General features: G+C 39.0%; 1 long non-coding RNA gene across 1 annotated transcript; it reads right to left on the bottom strand.

The window, feature by feature from the left end:
- Positions 1–12248: 12248 nt before the first annotated feature.
- LOC140224459 (uncharacterized) lies at positions 12249–14685 on the bottom strand. The gene is made up of 2 exons (XR_011899732.1): positions 14378–14685; positions 12249–12305 (listed from the first exon to the last, which is right to left on the bottom strand). It is a non-coding gene; the product is annotated as an uncharacterized lncRNA (long non-coding RNA).
- Positions 14686–16775: the final 2090 nt, after the last annotated feature.

The following is a 16775-nucleotide window of genomic DNA, read 5'->3' as shown; positions in this document are numbered from 1 at the left end:
AAATCTTTGAGTTGAAAAATTGTGTAACCTTTCTACTCCCGCGTTAAAGTCTCCTGATGATAGCGCTCAGTTTTCACAAGGGATCAGTAGATGAGGCACGACTTTAGGCATTCTGATACATGTTTCGTAACTAAGTTTTCAAGGAGAACACAATTTGAATTCAAGAACATAAAACCTATGTACTTCAGTTAAATCGCGAACTAAATGGTACTGTTACAGTCTCTACGGTATTAAAATCTGACAACCTTAAACTCGGCTCCTCGGGTCAGTTATTGCACGTTGTATACATTTTGAACAACACAAAGTTTTTCTGCGACCAGGCAATTCAAATTTTCCGCGGTCAATGTAAAATAAAAACGTAATATCTTAGTTAAGGGTTGATTTCAGTAATTTTCGTTTCTCAAACTGTGTTTTATGTGAGATTTTGATCAAGAAACACGTGTCAGTATACTTCAAATCTTACTTTATCCACTGGTTTATTCATCAGTTTCAGTTCCAGTGCAGTGGAGACTTAATTAAACCACTCACGATGTCCGCACTCACTGTCACCAGTTCGCCTTCAATTAACTGGTATGCAATGTGAGCTACTCAGGAGGAATAATAGTCGCTTGAAGTAGTTCGAGCATGCAGTTCGTCAATTTCAGTTTCAGTCCAGTGGTGACCTGATTAATCCTTTCACAGTGTTTCGCGCTCATTTTCACCGTTTCGCCTTCAAGAAGCCGGTAGGCAATGCGAGCGGCTCAGGAGCAGTGGTAGTTGCTTGCAGCAGGTTAAGTAATTCAGAACACAAAGTAACCCAAACCCTCAGTTGATTTTGAGGCTCCTCAGATCTTCCAGTGGTACAAAAACAACACCGACACTGCCAAATACACCGAAAACTGTATCAAAATTTACACAAAATTTGCGATTTTTTACTTCCTCTTATAACTGAAAGTAACACAAGAACACGATTTTTTTCTCAGTGTAATATTGCACTGTAACATCGAAATGAATAATAATAGTAATAAAATACATCAGTGTATGAGGTATCATATGCGCGATGGTGAATGATAAAAAAAAAATAGATTTCATGAAAGATGCGTGCATTTTAAAATCATGTAAATTAGGTGCGTTTTATGTTTCGCATTTAATTTTGAATGCAGTGGTAAGATAATTTAAGATGAGCCAAATTTAAAAATACCATTGCTCCAGTCCCATAGAGGCGTTCTCATCTTACGGAGTGCATCACACTGAAATGATATATTATGTGAACAAAAAAAATGATAAATTAGCACTATAAATAATATGTAACAAATGGAGTAAACCCGCAAAAACGGCACACAGGAAAAACTCGATTCAGAAAATAATTGATATAATTGGCTACAGGAAAGTAATGGTCATGTTTAACGTTACTTCTACTTCGGTTTAAATCCACTATCAATGAAAATATTTACGGTCTCATGATGACCACCCTGAAGGACTTTGGCAGGATAGGTGACTTTGGCGGCTAGGTGTCGCAGAGCACCAGAAATCACTGTGAAAGCGACTTTTATTTATATGTATATGATGATTGCATAATCTATTGAAATTTCAAATGTTACCACTTAATTTCCTCTCACTATTTGTATTGCGAGTAAACGACAAGTCATTCATAAGACTTTTACATTTAGTGGAGAACGTGGTACTTACGCTGAAGTATCAGTGCGTGTTGTTCAAGTTTTAGGAGTGAAACAGAATCCCGAATCTTCAACGATAGAATATATGTTGTAGAATGAGAATAAGGGTGATTCAGGTGGTCGAACATGAAAAGAACACAAAAGTAAAAGGTTGTTAAACCTGTGCGCGTAGCTCACTTGGCGGTCACCGAGGACCAACCGCGGGCAACCAAAACTCACCGAAACCACGGAACACCAGGAAATCTCGACCAGCATAAATGTGTCAATGTGTCGATGGACGCGAGCCCTAGAACAATACCGCATCGCCAGATTCGACATAATTTACTGATTAATTCCGACGAAAAAGCGGAAGAAAAAAAACCAACGGTTTCGAAAAACCCACAAATTTCCGGGTCCGACACGCGATAAACAACCGCCGACTGAATAGCCGCACCGGTGCAGAATTCCGGGAACCCGAAAAAAGAACCCCGAAAAAAAACGGGCCCCACAAAAAATTATATGTTTACCAAATGAATCGGGTCCGCATGCCCTTTGTTTAAAGCTGAGCCGATCCGTTTTGGGCCGAGATAAATCATAACAATTACACAGTGCTGTTACCAGAACGGAATCGACCGGGGCTAACGGTACCTGGAACTCACCTCCGACCCCCCACCCCCTCTCTCCAGCGCTACACATAATCAGGCCTTTCTTATGCATTTTATCGGGAAAGAGGATGGGACCCGTGCTCTGATTCAGGGCTAAGGTAAGATCTCGGAGCCGGGCTAAGTGACTCCCGGGGATCGGATGAAGGGAGGGGGAGGGGGGCTATTGGCAGTCTATTGTTTCTGGTCTTTTATCAATCAAAACTCCAACTCGAGGCCCGGCGGATTCTGATTTGTGTACACCCTCGACAAAACCCCGGAAACACATTTACGGGCTGGCTCCTGCCGCGGGGATTTATAAAAAAATGGAGCGCGGATGAGGATGAGCGCTTGAGGAAGTTGGTAAGACTATATTCTGCATACACGCATGCAGCCAATGTTTGTTTACACGAGGTATAAGTTACACTCGACCGCTGTTGCCGTCAGGGATGCTCAATTCGAGAGTTTTGCAGGCTCCATCCCAGCACTAATTTTTTTAGTTTGTTGAAGAGAGCTGCATTTCAAGATTTACCGAGTTCGTAAGTCTTCACTGGAAAAAAACACATTGGATCTAGAGTCCAGACTCTTGAAAACATTGACCAAAAAAATACTCTTGATTCAATCAGATTTTTGCTTAAATCAAAAGGAAATCCGCCCAAATTAAGAGGCTTGGTTCTTGATTGAAGCTAAAATCCGATTGAATCAAGAGTATTTTTTCTTGTCGATGTTTTTAAGAGTCTGGACTCTAGATCCAATGTGTTTTTTTCCAATGTTCTTAATGGTGTACTGGAAGAAAAGTAGCTTGGATCTAGAGCCAAGACTCGCAATAACATTGACAAGAAAAAATACTCTTGATTCGATCCAATTTTTCCCTGAGCCGATAAGAGCCGAGCCTCTTGATTTAGGCGTATTTCTTTTTATTCTAAGCAAGAAGTCCGATTGAATTAAGAGTATTTTTTCTTGTCAATGTTTTTAAGAGTCTGGACTCTAGATCCAAGCGACTTTTTTTCTTTTGTGGTGTGATCTTTTAGGGAACATGGTAGATTACGTCATCTATAGTGTTAGAAAGTACCATAGTATATTCGACAAGAAATATTAATATTGATCACTGAAAGTGCACTATTGAGATTAACGTGAAAAACCAATGGGGCGTTCTATTGCGCACGGTTATGGTGTAATTTACATGTCTATCGAAGAGCTATATTGCCGCTAGTATTTGACAAAAAAAAAAAAAACTCGACACTTAATTGGATATTTCTAATTTTTTACCGGCTACGAAGCTCAATTATTAAAGAGCGATTCTGAGCTTGGCACGACTGGCCAGTTTCAATGCTTTTGAAGCCCAATACCGTCATCGGCTGCTAGTATTGGCTTTAAAAATATCTACGAGCAAACATCTTTTGCTTTAATTTAAGTCAGGCTTTACTCTCAGATTTTAGATGAACTTCCGTCATAACGAAACTCTCAAGTTGGTGTAACACTTGTGTTCGAATGTTCATGAGGCAATCTGCAAGATTTACATCACGCTGGACCAAAATGCGTGATACAACTATTTCAACTCCTGAGTCGCTCAAATTGCATCCATTGAGTCGAAGGCGAACTTAATTTCTAAGTCTGATTCGATTCATTAACTATCTTTAGACTGTGCATTGATAGAAATCTATAAGTTAAATTCGGAGTGATTCGCACACCGGGGTTTATTTTGCCCACAGAAAATCCGAGGAATATGAATGAAGAGTGAAATTCGCTCTATAAGGGCCCGGTCCTCTTAACCAAAAGAGTAGGTTCCTGGTTCAATTCTACTCTTATATCACTTGGATTTTCATTTTCTGGTGATAAAATAAGCGCCGGAAGGAAGCGCGTTCTTGATTTTACTGAAAGATTTTTGACGTTCTATGGATTTAAAAAAGAAGCGTTGATTTATCCTAAAAATGTAAATATATCATATTTCTCGCAGTTTTCTAACATCAGCTTCACTGCAGTTCCAAAAAACGGGTGTCAGACGCCACCCGGGCGACTCGCGAATGAAAAGGACAAGATTTTTCCGCAACATTCCTATCAACTTCCGGAAGTGCACACAATTTCACACACGTATACCTACAACAAACAATTCCTCGTGTCAGAAAACTATGAAAAATATTTGGGCACAACCGAGGAGAAAAGCTTTGTTTTCGTTCATTGAAGCACCGGCAAACAAAGACGCTATTCGTGGTCAAAGAATAACTCCTGGTAGGCAACAGCCTCACGAACCCTTTCATCGCGTGCCGAGCTCGGGCAGTTTTGTCACCGTTGTTGGTCATGTCTTAGCATGCTTAGGTGCTCCGGGGTTCGGATACCTCCACGTCGAGAAGATGAATGCCCCCTTTCCCCTCCACTTTCACCGTACCTCTCTCTTTCGCGTAAACGTGTGAGAGTTACCTGGATTCTGGAAGAAATACTTCAAGTTGATTCTTATGCATCATCTTAGCCCTCTATGGCATAGCGTTACGAATTCGCAACAACGTATTTTCGGGGTTTCTAAAAATTGAATCTTTCCTCTGTGCACTGATTTTGCTAAATTTTATAGTTTTTTTTTCTTTTTTGAAAAATTGATTCCCTTAACAGCGAAAAAAATCACAGCGTGATGACAACGTTTGGAACCAATCATTCAATTTAGTTTTCAGGAAAAATTATATAAAAATGTTCAATAAAATATTTTGCGACAACTCAACTCGGGGATCATTGCCGCTGGAAACTTATTATTTTTGAGTGGATGCAATATCTATCTCATATCAAATATACTTTTTCCCCGTGTATCTGAAAATCTTATTAGATGTTTTTTGCGATAATGGTTTCTTTAAAATCGTGTACATATTACAAATTTAAACAGAAAATTTGCAGGTGTCTGAAATTTGATGAATTTCGTGTTTTATTGGAAACTACTGAATGATCTGAACACGAGGATACCCTTGGTTCAAGAATTGAACAATTATTGGAGAAGATATGACAAAATGATCTTATCTAATCTGCTAAAAAAACGTGTGCTTAAATGGGAAATGCCGTCAGATAACGTCACTAAAGCAGTGCATTTTCTCACTTTTAAATCTATTTTTATACTATTTCACATATCAGAAATAAATTATGAAAAATACTGCGAAATCACCCCTTAAAGCTCTTTTAGAAGAAGCACTAAAAAATTTGCTTGCAAATTCTCCATTCTCTTTCGCCTTTAGTAGAAATACATAGTCTCAGAAAAATTATCCTAAAATTTTCAATACAATCCGAAGGCGAAACTCGCCGCGTAGAAAGCACGTTTGAGCTACCTGGCGACAAGTCGAGTGAATGACAATATTTTGAGACAACTCAAATTCGGGATCATTACCGCTCGGAACTCATTGTTTTTGGGGATTTCGCTTTCAGCGGAAGATAGATGTTTTCGGCGGACGCTGTGGATGGCGATTTTTACGGTGGTGTGCTCAGTTGAGTCAAAGGGTTGACAGAATGAATGGATCGTCTCGCAGTCGCAACGACCACCTACTGAGGCGCAGGAAAATCGCGGTGCAGCTTAACAATGGCGCCTTTATGTTGCATTGTTCTAACTGGCTACTGGAATTGGCGATTCTGGTAGCCGGAACTAGAAGATTCTCTGATAAACCACAGCAATAGTCTTGCGATCCACCGATGCCAGGTTAACCACTAAATCAGTGACTCATTAAAATGGGATGGGAATTGAAAATTTACAGGTGTCTGAAATTTGATAAATTTCGTGTTTAAGTGGAAACTACTGGGTGAACTGAACACGAAGATACCCTTTGTTCATGAATTGACCAATTATTGAAGTAGACATGACAAAAGGATCTAATCTGCTTAAATACATATGTTTAAATGGAAAATGCCGCCAGACGACGTCACTAAGCGGTGCATTTTATCACTTTTAAATCTATTTTTATACTATTTCCCATATTAGAAAAAAATTATAAAAAATAATTTGAAATTAGCTCTTTAAGCACTTTCAGTTGAAGCAATAAAAAAGTTGCATGCAAATTCTCCATTAGTTTCTCTTTACATATTTTTAGAAATATTTCCGTCGAACTTCACAAAACATTTTGCAAATTTTGTCAGGATCCATGCAAACTTTCAAAGAGGATATCCGTATCTATAATAAAAAAGCACGTCACTTAATTACATACCTCATTTATTTTGTTATAAAGAAATATTAGCATAGCCTCGTATTCAGGGACAGTAAAATTTGCCCGACTTCTGTGGGCACCAACTTCTTAAACTTAGTGGGGTGATCGATCAGTCTAATAATAATAGGAGGGCTCTGCGTCCAATGAGCAGGGTTTATAAAATAGTAATGAAGTGCATGGTCATGAGTTTTGTATTACCTATTCGTAAAGGAATAGTGATATTAAAAGCATCATCCTAAAAAAGAACAAAGCAACGGGTTCCTCCAGCACTCATGTTCGGAGGCCTAGTAGACAGTACAGAGGGGTAAACCCAGAAAATAATACTCTGGAGATTTTGCCTTCTGGTGACTGATGAGTAACAGGTTGAGCATGAGCAATTTATTCGTTTTTTCCCCCTCTCTTTTTCACAACTAAATTTCACACAAATTTTGAAAACTGTTATTCACAAATCTATGACTCATTAATGTGACGAGATGATTATCAAAATAGTAATGCAAGTTTTCCACGAATCTGACTCGACTCTAGATCAATAATAAGTTCTTGCTTCAAATCCCGGAAATGACGACAAATTTTCACGAAACTTACAATCAAGTTTATCGCAACAAATTCTACTTGTCATTTATCCTGGGAAGCTTGAAGAAAGTCAGTATAATTGATATGCCTGTATTCAGTGATGTCGCAATTGTTTTGTTACGTTCCTTGTTAAAAACGGCTTTAAAGTAACTTGTTTCCCAGCTTACAGTCAAGCTTTGTACTTTTGTGTCCGGAAAGCCACCTATGTATTTGTGACAGCGTTACCTCAGTTGTGTGCTAGTAGTTGCCTAATGGTTTTGTGACCAAAGGGTGGTGACATAACGCGGCGCTGGCGAAGGATGTAGATTGTTTTTCCAGAAACCCTTTCGCTAGGCGCTCTCGAGATGGCTGCCCACAAATTACTAACGCATCATTAGACGGTGTCAAAGGGATGACCAGAATCCTTTCAGCACTGGCCCACCCTTCCTTGGCCGCGTTCCCATTTCCCGATTCCCTTTCTCGCCTGACAATCCAGACGGCTCTCTCTATATATTCCTACTGTCACCCCTTTCCCTTCACGCCTCTTGTGCGCTGACCACCGGTCACTGGTCACCGGCCACTCCTTTCCTTTTCTCGATCACCTGCCGGACGCTTGTTCCTCCTGACTCAAAATCTGTGTTATGCCGTAATTTTTTCAAATCAGCGAACATTGTAATGCAGTGTCTGAGGGTAGTAGCACTGAATATATTGGAATTTGGAGTGTAGCCGAGTGCTAGAAATAGTGTAAAATTTTTTTAAAAGTTTCTAAACTTCTTTATAAGGGTCTAAGTTTGTTAATAAAATGTAAGTTTTTTGAAGAAATTTTACATTATTTCTAGCACTCGGCTACACTCCAAATTCCGTAATTTTTTCAATACTTGCTGAAAATGGACTAGAAAATAAGGTACAAATTCCAGCATTCTGATATATGTTTCTTGACCAGAATTTAACTCCGAGAAGGATTCGCGAGACGGAAATTACTGAAATCAATGCCTACCCAAGATATTAGACATTTTAGTATATCGTCACCCTTCGGCCAAAGTATCACAAGCGTCATGGGACGTTTCAAAATTCCCGCCGCCATTTTATTCTTTTACAGATAAATAGTTCAACGAAGATGTCCGAAAATTTCATTGAATTTTCTTTGGACTGCCGATAAAAAAGATAGATTCAACCAAAAAGTTTTCTGTAAAAGGATAACGTGGTGGCAGAAATTTTGAAGCGTCGCATGGCACTTGTGATATTTTGTAGGGAAGGTGACGATGTATTGGTTACGGGAAGTTTGAATCCGCCGCTCGTAAGAAAAACTGTAGTCTACTTGTGTCATATCATTCAATACAACAGTTTAGACAGATCTCTCAATCGAGGAACGTTTCTTCCCCGCCTTGTGTTGTTCAAAGTTTTAACGAAGTACAACAGCTCAGTTGCAGTGCCGAGCTTGAAGTTACCGCATTTTCAAAGAGACTGTTACGGTAACGTCTAGTGCGCGGTTTGGCTTGCGTCGACTTTTATTTTTTCATGACGGGAGGTTTGAATTCACGCGTTCAGAAACTCAAATATCTTGGTTAGGAGTTGATTTCAGTAAATATTCTTGAACGAATCCTGTTCTACAAAAACAAACATAAATGTAGTTTTTAATAATTTTAACTTGCGCCGCCCCGCTGACCGCATTGCGTTTGGCGCAATGCGTGAAGTATTCCTACAGTCTTGTATGCGCTTTGAGTCCGATGCTGCACGCATACTGAGTTAGACGCAATGCGTGGAGTATTCAAGCAGTTTTGTAGGCGCTGTGCGTTTCACGCCGCCCGCTGCTGGCCGCAGCGACCGCACTGTCTTTGACGCAATGCGTGAAGTATTCATGCAGTTTTGTAGGCGCTGATATGTGTTACATGCCGACCGCCGCGCCGCGGTTTTCTCCTTTTCATCTCAAGTTCTCGTCATCATTGCTCTCTGCGCCGCGCCATTCCAGGCCAAATTCCGTATTCGGTTTCTCTCTTAGTCTTAACTCGACCAATTAAAGGTGCTGTCTATTGTATCACAGAAATACGACAAAATTAGAGATTTCTTCTCAGGAAATGAGAGATTTTGTCACCTATTCTCGTTTGGAATTTTTTTTCTGCATCCGATTGTTCTTTACAGTTACATTTAAAAAAATTGCAAAATTTGCTGCCCCCTAAATTTGCCGCCATGGACCGCGGCCCATATGGCCACCCCCTAAATCCGGCCTTGCTAGAAGGTAACTAAAAATAAGGTATCTCTGGCCAATTTCACAATGAGATGATGGTTTTACTTTTTTTAAATTTGAAACCCTATCACTCACAGATTTCTGACGAATTTTTGCGAAATTTTTGACCGAACTAAAATGTAATTACACAATTTACTGGTAATTAGATAATGTTTTACGATTTTTTTTCTCAAGACTGCTTTAATAGAAACTCATAACTCACTTGTGTTTTATACAGTAACTTGGATGTGCCTGTTGCATATTCAAAAATTGAAGGCGCCTCAGGTGTACTGAAACTAGACTGAGTTGGTCGCGGCGCCTTGATGCTACTGTTCGTGTTCCGCGGATGTGCTTGTTGCATCTTCAAAAATTGAAGGCATTCCTTCTTTTTTTTCTTCGAGAGATGCTTGGGACTTGTCAGTCGTAGCACCCCGATAACAGAGCACCTAATACAACTATATGTGTTTCATGTATGCTGTGGGAGGCTGCAAATACACGGCAGCACCCGAATGACGGAGTATACAGATAGGGAAATTATTGCTATCTGCATACTTTTACCAAAACGAAATTGTCACTCTCTGCTTGGCAGACGAATTTCAGGCGTCCATGGATTTTCTGATTTCCAATTTTTGAAATATAAGAAGACTGAAGATGTGAGAAAAGGGGGATTGCCTTCAATTTTTGAATATGTAACACGCACATTCGTGGAATGCAAATAGTTGCATTGAGGCACCACAGTCAATTTATATTTTAGTGTGGACATGTTCATGCTTCGAATATACTATAAACCAGGACTCTGCGAGGAAAAGTGAGTAAAGATGATGTAAATGAGGAAACAAAGAAAGACATGAAATGGAAAAGATCGTAAAGTTATGAAAAGTAAGTAAGGGATCATGAATCATTATTATAGAACATGATAACGGGGGAAATTGTCACATATTCAGCCTTCAATTTGGAGCGCCAGCATTTGCATGACACGCATCTTTATATGTACGCTGAGTGCGCGTAAGAAGTATATTAATATTTCTGAAACTGATTGTGAGACAAAGCTTGATCAAAGCTTTGTCAAGCATAAAGCTTGCAAGCTTTACATAATCTAAGAGTTTCTCTCACGAAGCATCGTAATGTCTGTTCGGAAGAATATTCCTCTATCACATCTCTTGGTTAAAGTTTGGCTGAAAAACCCTTTGGCTACAGCTTCCCAGATGTAGCTTGCTTTATAAATTTATTTTAAAAGCTTTGAAATACTCCTTAACATTTAAAAATCGATATCAGAGTATCTAGATGGAGAGTGCTGAAATGTCAAAATACGAGGCTCTTAGGGTCCAGATGGAGAGCCAACCCTCTAACACCAAAAGCACTAAAAAATTCCGCTGCCGATCTTTAGATTTCAATATCAAACCAAGATGGCCAAAAATGTTCATAAATGAGCGTCCCTTCGCAAAACTGGAGTGAAGTTTATGCAACAACTAAGTCATAATACGTGCTTTACAAACAACGGGTCGTGAAAATTGGAATAACATATCATTATGGATAATTTAAGTTCATAGGTTGACTGCCTTTTTGGGCCTTAAAAGCTCCATGATCTAACCTCCAGAATGACCGGAAAGTCCGTGCTCTCCCCGTATTACGCTCTTACATCCAATAACTTGCATTGTGACCGAGTTGATCAAAAAGGCACCGACCCACATTAAGTTGAAACTGAGAAAAAGAGGTTTAAAGTTGTTTTCCTGCAGAAGGCTTGATGTAGAAAAGAAACTTAAACCCCTATATTCACAAACTAATTTATTTTTTGTGACGTTCAGATTTGGCAGGAGAACATAAACGACTGGCGGAACTCAAGAACATTCTAAACTCAATTTTTTTTTGGAAATGTGGGTTGGTTCCTTTCTAATAAACTCGGTTCATTTGTACGTAGACAAAAAGTATGGACCTCGAATGTCGGTGACATCGACCCGACACAAAGGTTTTTGTCCGCTACGATTTCATCGAGTTCGTATTCAAAACTCGGCAGCCCGGTAAAAGCGAGCGTTGATGCAACAGCGACGGGAGCGTTGCGCGATGACGTCAACGTGTTGCGCGGTTGTGACGTCACGGTTGTGGTCAGCTGACGCGGGGCTGGCGGCGGCCGTGGCGCTGGCCGCTGGCCGCGACGCCGCACATTGGTTCCAGAGCCAGATCTAGGCGGCATTAATTAGAGTATCACCTTTGTTGGCATGCAATACATGTTTTTATATGTTTTTTGGGTCGCTGATCACGAATCTGAAGTCAGTTTTACTCCATCGTTAACTAAAACATGGTAAATTTGCGAAAAATAGCAAATTCACGCTCAAATACCGGAATAATTATTTGACAATTTGGCTTGGAGCTTGAGCTATAATACATTTGACTAATTTAATGATTAATCATCCAAAACGACCAACGATTTTACTATTCTTCATTTTTGGATGATTATTTGAGAAGGGAGGGAGGGGGGGGTTGCCACGTTGAGTAACTGAACGAAGTATACCTGCATGCAATTGACACGATCTGTTTTCGGAATCTACTTCCATAATTTTGAGGTATAAGAAATGGCAGGATGAAAATAAAGTAAAAAGCGTCCTAATAATACTATTGGACAGGGAGAAAAGGCATTGAACGTGTCGGACACTGGTCCGTTGTTTTTTTAAATTAAAGAGGTTGTAATGTATTTTGTATTTTTTTTTTTTTTTGAAGTACCTACGAATAATCAAGAAGAGCAAGAGTCAGTTTTCGTCCGAAATTCAAGAAATATATTCAAATTTAAAATTCATGTATATTAAAATGTACAACAACTAAATCGCATATAAATTTGATGAATAATTAACATCATGAACACATTTAGCAATCAAAATAAGTCACAAAAAATTACATTGAAAGAAAAATTTCACTGGCTACGAGAGGAGGTGAATATTCTTGCGGGTAATGATCACATTTTATAGATTCAGACAATGGTATGCCAAAAAAAGTAGGTAAAAGTCGCAGCTTTTGTGATTTTTATGTTTTGTTATTTATTGAATTAATTAGGAGTTTTGAACTTGTGATGTCTGGTTGGAGGCTCTCAAACCTGTAACAACAAGAAAGAACAAAGAAATCATGATAAGAAAAAGAAATGAAGTCTTTGCTGAATAATAAAATGGAAAAGCCCTTACTTCCGGGCATATAATAATCAACGAAAAGGAAACACTACACAATAATTTACTATGAATCGATAATTTTAGCGATTTTTTTTTTTTTTTTTTTTTTTTTTTGAAATTTTATTTGCCATGATTGTTTTGAAAAACCAAGTGAATAGACTCCTCTCTAAGTGAATATCAAAGAAAAAAATAGTTTTATATCATTGCTAGAAAGGTAGAACGGTATCACCAACCCGTAATGTGATATAGCCAGTTCTCATGAGAACCGAGCGGGCGACCTTTAAAAGGCTGTATTTAAAAAACCGGCAAAAACTGGCAAAAGATATTTGTATCTACATCATGCCTAGGATTAGTAGTAACTAGAAATGGCCGTTTAAAAGGTGTCGGAGGGTGACAAAGTAGTTATTTTCAGCCACTAAGGGCGTATCAGATCATTTTTAGCACCAACATTAAACGTCTAATCAGTGTTTTGCGGCCCCTAAAAAATTGTATTTGCCATGATTGTTTTGAAAAACCAAGTGAATAGACTCCTCTCTAAGTGAATATCAAAGAAAAAAATAGTTTTATATCATTGCTAGAAAGGTAGAACGGTATCACCAACCCGTAATGTGATATAGCCAGTTCTCATGAGAACCGAGCGGGCGACCTTTAAAAGGCTGTATTTAAAAAACCGGCAAAAACTGGCAAAAGATATTTGTATCTACATCATGCCTAGGATTAGTAGTAACTAGAAATGGCCGTTTAAAAGGTGTCGGAGGGTGACAAAGTAGTTATTTTCAGCCACTAAGGGCGTATCAGATCATTTTTAGCACCAACATTAAACGTCTAATCAGTGTTTTGCGGCCCCTAAAAAATTGTATTTGCCATGATTGTTTTGAAAAACCAAGTGAATAGACTCCTCTCTAAGTGAATATCAAAGAAAAAAATAGTTTTATATCATTGCTAGAAAGGTAGAACGGTATCACCAACCCGTAATGTGATATAGCCAGTTCTCATGAGAACCGAGCGGGCGACCTTTAAAAGGCTGTATTTAAAAAACCGGCAAAAACTGGCAAAAGATATTTGTATCTACATCATGCCTAGGATTAGTAGTAACTAGAAATGGCCGTTTAAAAGGTGTCGGAGGGTGACAAAGTAGTTATTTTCAGCCACTAAGGGCGTATCAGATCATTTTTAGCACCAACATTAAACGTCTAATCAGTGTTTTGCGGCCCCTAAAAAATTGTATTTGCCATGATTGTTTTGAAAAACCAAGTGAATAGACTCCTCTCTAAGTGAATATCAAAGAAAAAAATAGTTTTATATCATTGCTAGAAAGGTAGAACGGTATCACCAACCCGTAATGTGATATAGCCAGTTCTCATGAGAACCGAGCGGGCGACCTTTAAAAGGCTGTATTTAAAAAACCGGCAAAAACTGGCAAAAGATATTTGTATCTACATCATGCCTAGGATTAGTAGTAACTAGAAATGGCCGTTTAAAAGGTGTCGGAGGGTGACAAAGTAGTTATTTTCAGCCACTAAGGGCGTATCAGATCATTTTTAGCACCAACATTATACGTCTAATCAGTGTTTTGCAGCCCCTAAAAAATTGTATTTGCCATGATTGTTTTGAAAAACCAAGTGGATAGACTCCTCTCTAAGTGAATATCAAAGAAAAAAATAGTTTTATATCATTGCTAGAAAGGTAGAACGGTATCACCAACCCGTAATGTGATATATCCAGTTCTCATGAGAACCGAGCGGGCGACCTTTAAAAGGCTGTATTTAAAAAACCGGCAAAAACTGGCAAAAGATATTTGTATCTACATCATGCCTAGGATTAGTAGTAACTAGAAATGGCCGTTTAAAAGGTGTCGGAGGGTGACAAAGTAGTTAAATTCAGCCATTTATGTGGAAAAATACGTGAAAATCACGTAAAATAGCGTTATGTCTAAGGGTTTATCTAAAGCTGTAGACTTAATCTAAAGATATGATTTCAACATGGTAAACCTTAAACTTACCTTCAATTTTAGGATTCCTTTTTAAAAACTGTGCTTTTGTGCCGAAAATGGCGACGAACCTCACATATAAAAATCACTTCACTGTGATAATCGAGGAAACTGGTATGAACTGCAGAAAGACGACCTGCGCGCTTACCTTTGGAAGCTTATAATTTTCTTATCACTCATCCAATCATCATGATATTTGGCCGAGATACTCTCCAGAGTATGTAGTATCGACCAGTGGTGCCATTTTTCATTTTTATTAAAAGTCAATTTTTCGAATTAATGCCGCCTAAATCGGGCTCTGGAACCAATGTGCGCCGCGCCGGCCGTGGTGGGAGAAGTTCAATGGCAAAGCGTGGCCCATATTGGCAAACAGCGAGCGTTCAACCCGTGACCCACTGCTCACGAGTCGACGTTGCCGCCGCCTACTGGCCGATTATCGAAGCTCCATCGACAGCGTGTCCAACGACCCGGCAGCGGCTCGATTATTGAAACTATGTCTCCCTATCGAGAGCTAAGGAAAAACTCCGCCTAACAGGCAATTTGCACAAAAATGAGTTTGCGATTTTGCCGCATTCTACAGTGAGAAAGAAGCAAGCTCTGCCGTGCTAAGGAAGAACGCCGTATGAACCTTCAGGCGTTGCCAAATTTCCTTTGATTAAACACGAATTTCCAGGTATACTTATGGATCTTTTTCCTCCAAGTCTTTCGATAATTTTGCTCGCAATTCTATCGAAAAGTCCTGAAAATTTCAAGGGAAAATATTCATAGCTTTTCTCAAAAATAAGAATTTTATCGAAGGAAATTTGGCAACTCTCGAATGTTCATACGGCGTTCTCCCTCAGCACGGCAGTATAGTCAGGAGACTTTAACGCGGGAGTAGAAAAGTTACACAATTTTTCAACTCAAAGTTTATCTCAAGCGCACCTAGTGAGTAGGCAAGCACAGCAGAAAAAATGTTTGTAGGTCATTGGAAAACAGTTTTGAATGATTATGGTAAAAACAAATTTTCCGGGGAACTTTTTGTTTCTAATTTCTCAGATACTACGGATCTCCATTTCACCTAAAGTTCCTGCAAATGTTAATGAAAAATATTCATAGCTTTCCTCAGAAACAAACATTTTAGCGAGGAAATTGGGCAACTCTTGAATGACCATACGGCGTTTTTCCTTAGCACGGCATAGCTATAGTGTTTTTAGTTTTTTTCATTCCTGTAAGACGCTATGATGCATGGGAAAATTGCAATTCCAACCTAAAAATTACAAAAAAATGGCCAAGTTTTCTCTTCGTCCTGCAAAATTGTCAGTCTGTAGATACGCGGTATTGTTCTTTAGCCATCGCTACCTTAATGAGCCCTATCTCATGTAGCTCTATCTTAACCACTATATATTTCCCATTTCGATGCCTTATCAGGCTGCTTTAAACTTTCGATAATTGGCTCGTTGCTCGACGTATACCATTGAAACTTACGGCTTTGGCGATTGTAATTAATTCCCGAAGCAGCGATTAAGTTACAATTAACATTAACACCCTGATGACTCGAGAACAAACGCTTCGGCTATAAATAAATGTCCTTTCAACCGTCTGGTTGTTGAGATTAGGATTGTAATTAGGAACTACAATTCCTTGCCAATTTTAGAAACGGCATATGTACCTTTAATTTCCCTCTGCAGATGGGTGCTTTAATGTATGAGTTAGCAATTGTAGTTCCTTATTACAAAATGTAGTCCAAATGGAAAGTTCATCTGTAAACGAAAAATTTCAGGAGCGTAAAAAGAGCAGTACTCGTCACAGTAATTCGTGGGCGAGTTGATGCCTCACAGTAATGCAACAAGATGATACTGGAAATGTCAAACCTTGTGTTGGTGCTAAAATCAACGTAGAACACTCTGACGGGGCCAGTTTCCCGCCATTGATCCTTTTTTTCGGAGCGCAATAGGTCAGTTATGCCAGTCACAGAATCGTGTTTAGATGATCTCGGATCATCAACTGATTACGAGATATATTCAAACATTAAGTTCCGCGCCCAGTTCTGACGGAACTACCACCCCTCAAAAAACACTGTGTCATCTACTCTGCCGTGCTAAGGATAAACGCCGTATGAACATTCGAGAGTTGCCAAATTTCCTTCTCCAAAATGTTTATTTTTGGGGAAATTTATGAATATTTTTTCCTGAAATTTTCAAAGACTATGGTTGAAATTGAGAACAAAATTATCCGACAAATTGGTGGAAAAATATTTATAATTTTAACAGGAAAGTCAAGTTTTATCAAATAAAATTTGGCAACACCTGAAGGTTCATACGACGTTCTTCTCTAGCACGACAATACTATACGTGGCGGTGCGTACCATGGTTTCTTACGCCTTTGATACATCCGTATTTAAGTCGAGCAATAAGTGCAAACGTGCAGT

This window comes from Bemisia tabaci, chromosome 4, assembly GCF_918797505.1.
Source record: "Bemisia tabaci chromosome 4, PGI_BMITA_v3".
Lineage (NCBI taxonomy): Eukaryota > Metazoa > Arthropoda > Insecta > Hemiptera > Aleyrodidae > Bemisia > Bemisia tabaci.
This window is presented reverse-complemented; position numbering and strand designations above follow the sequence as displayed.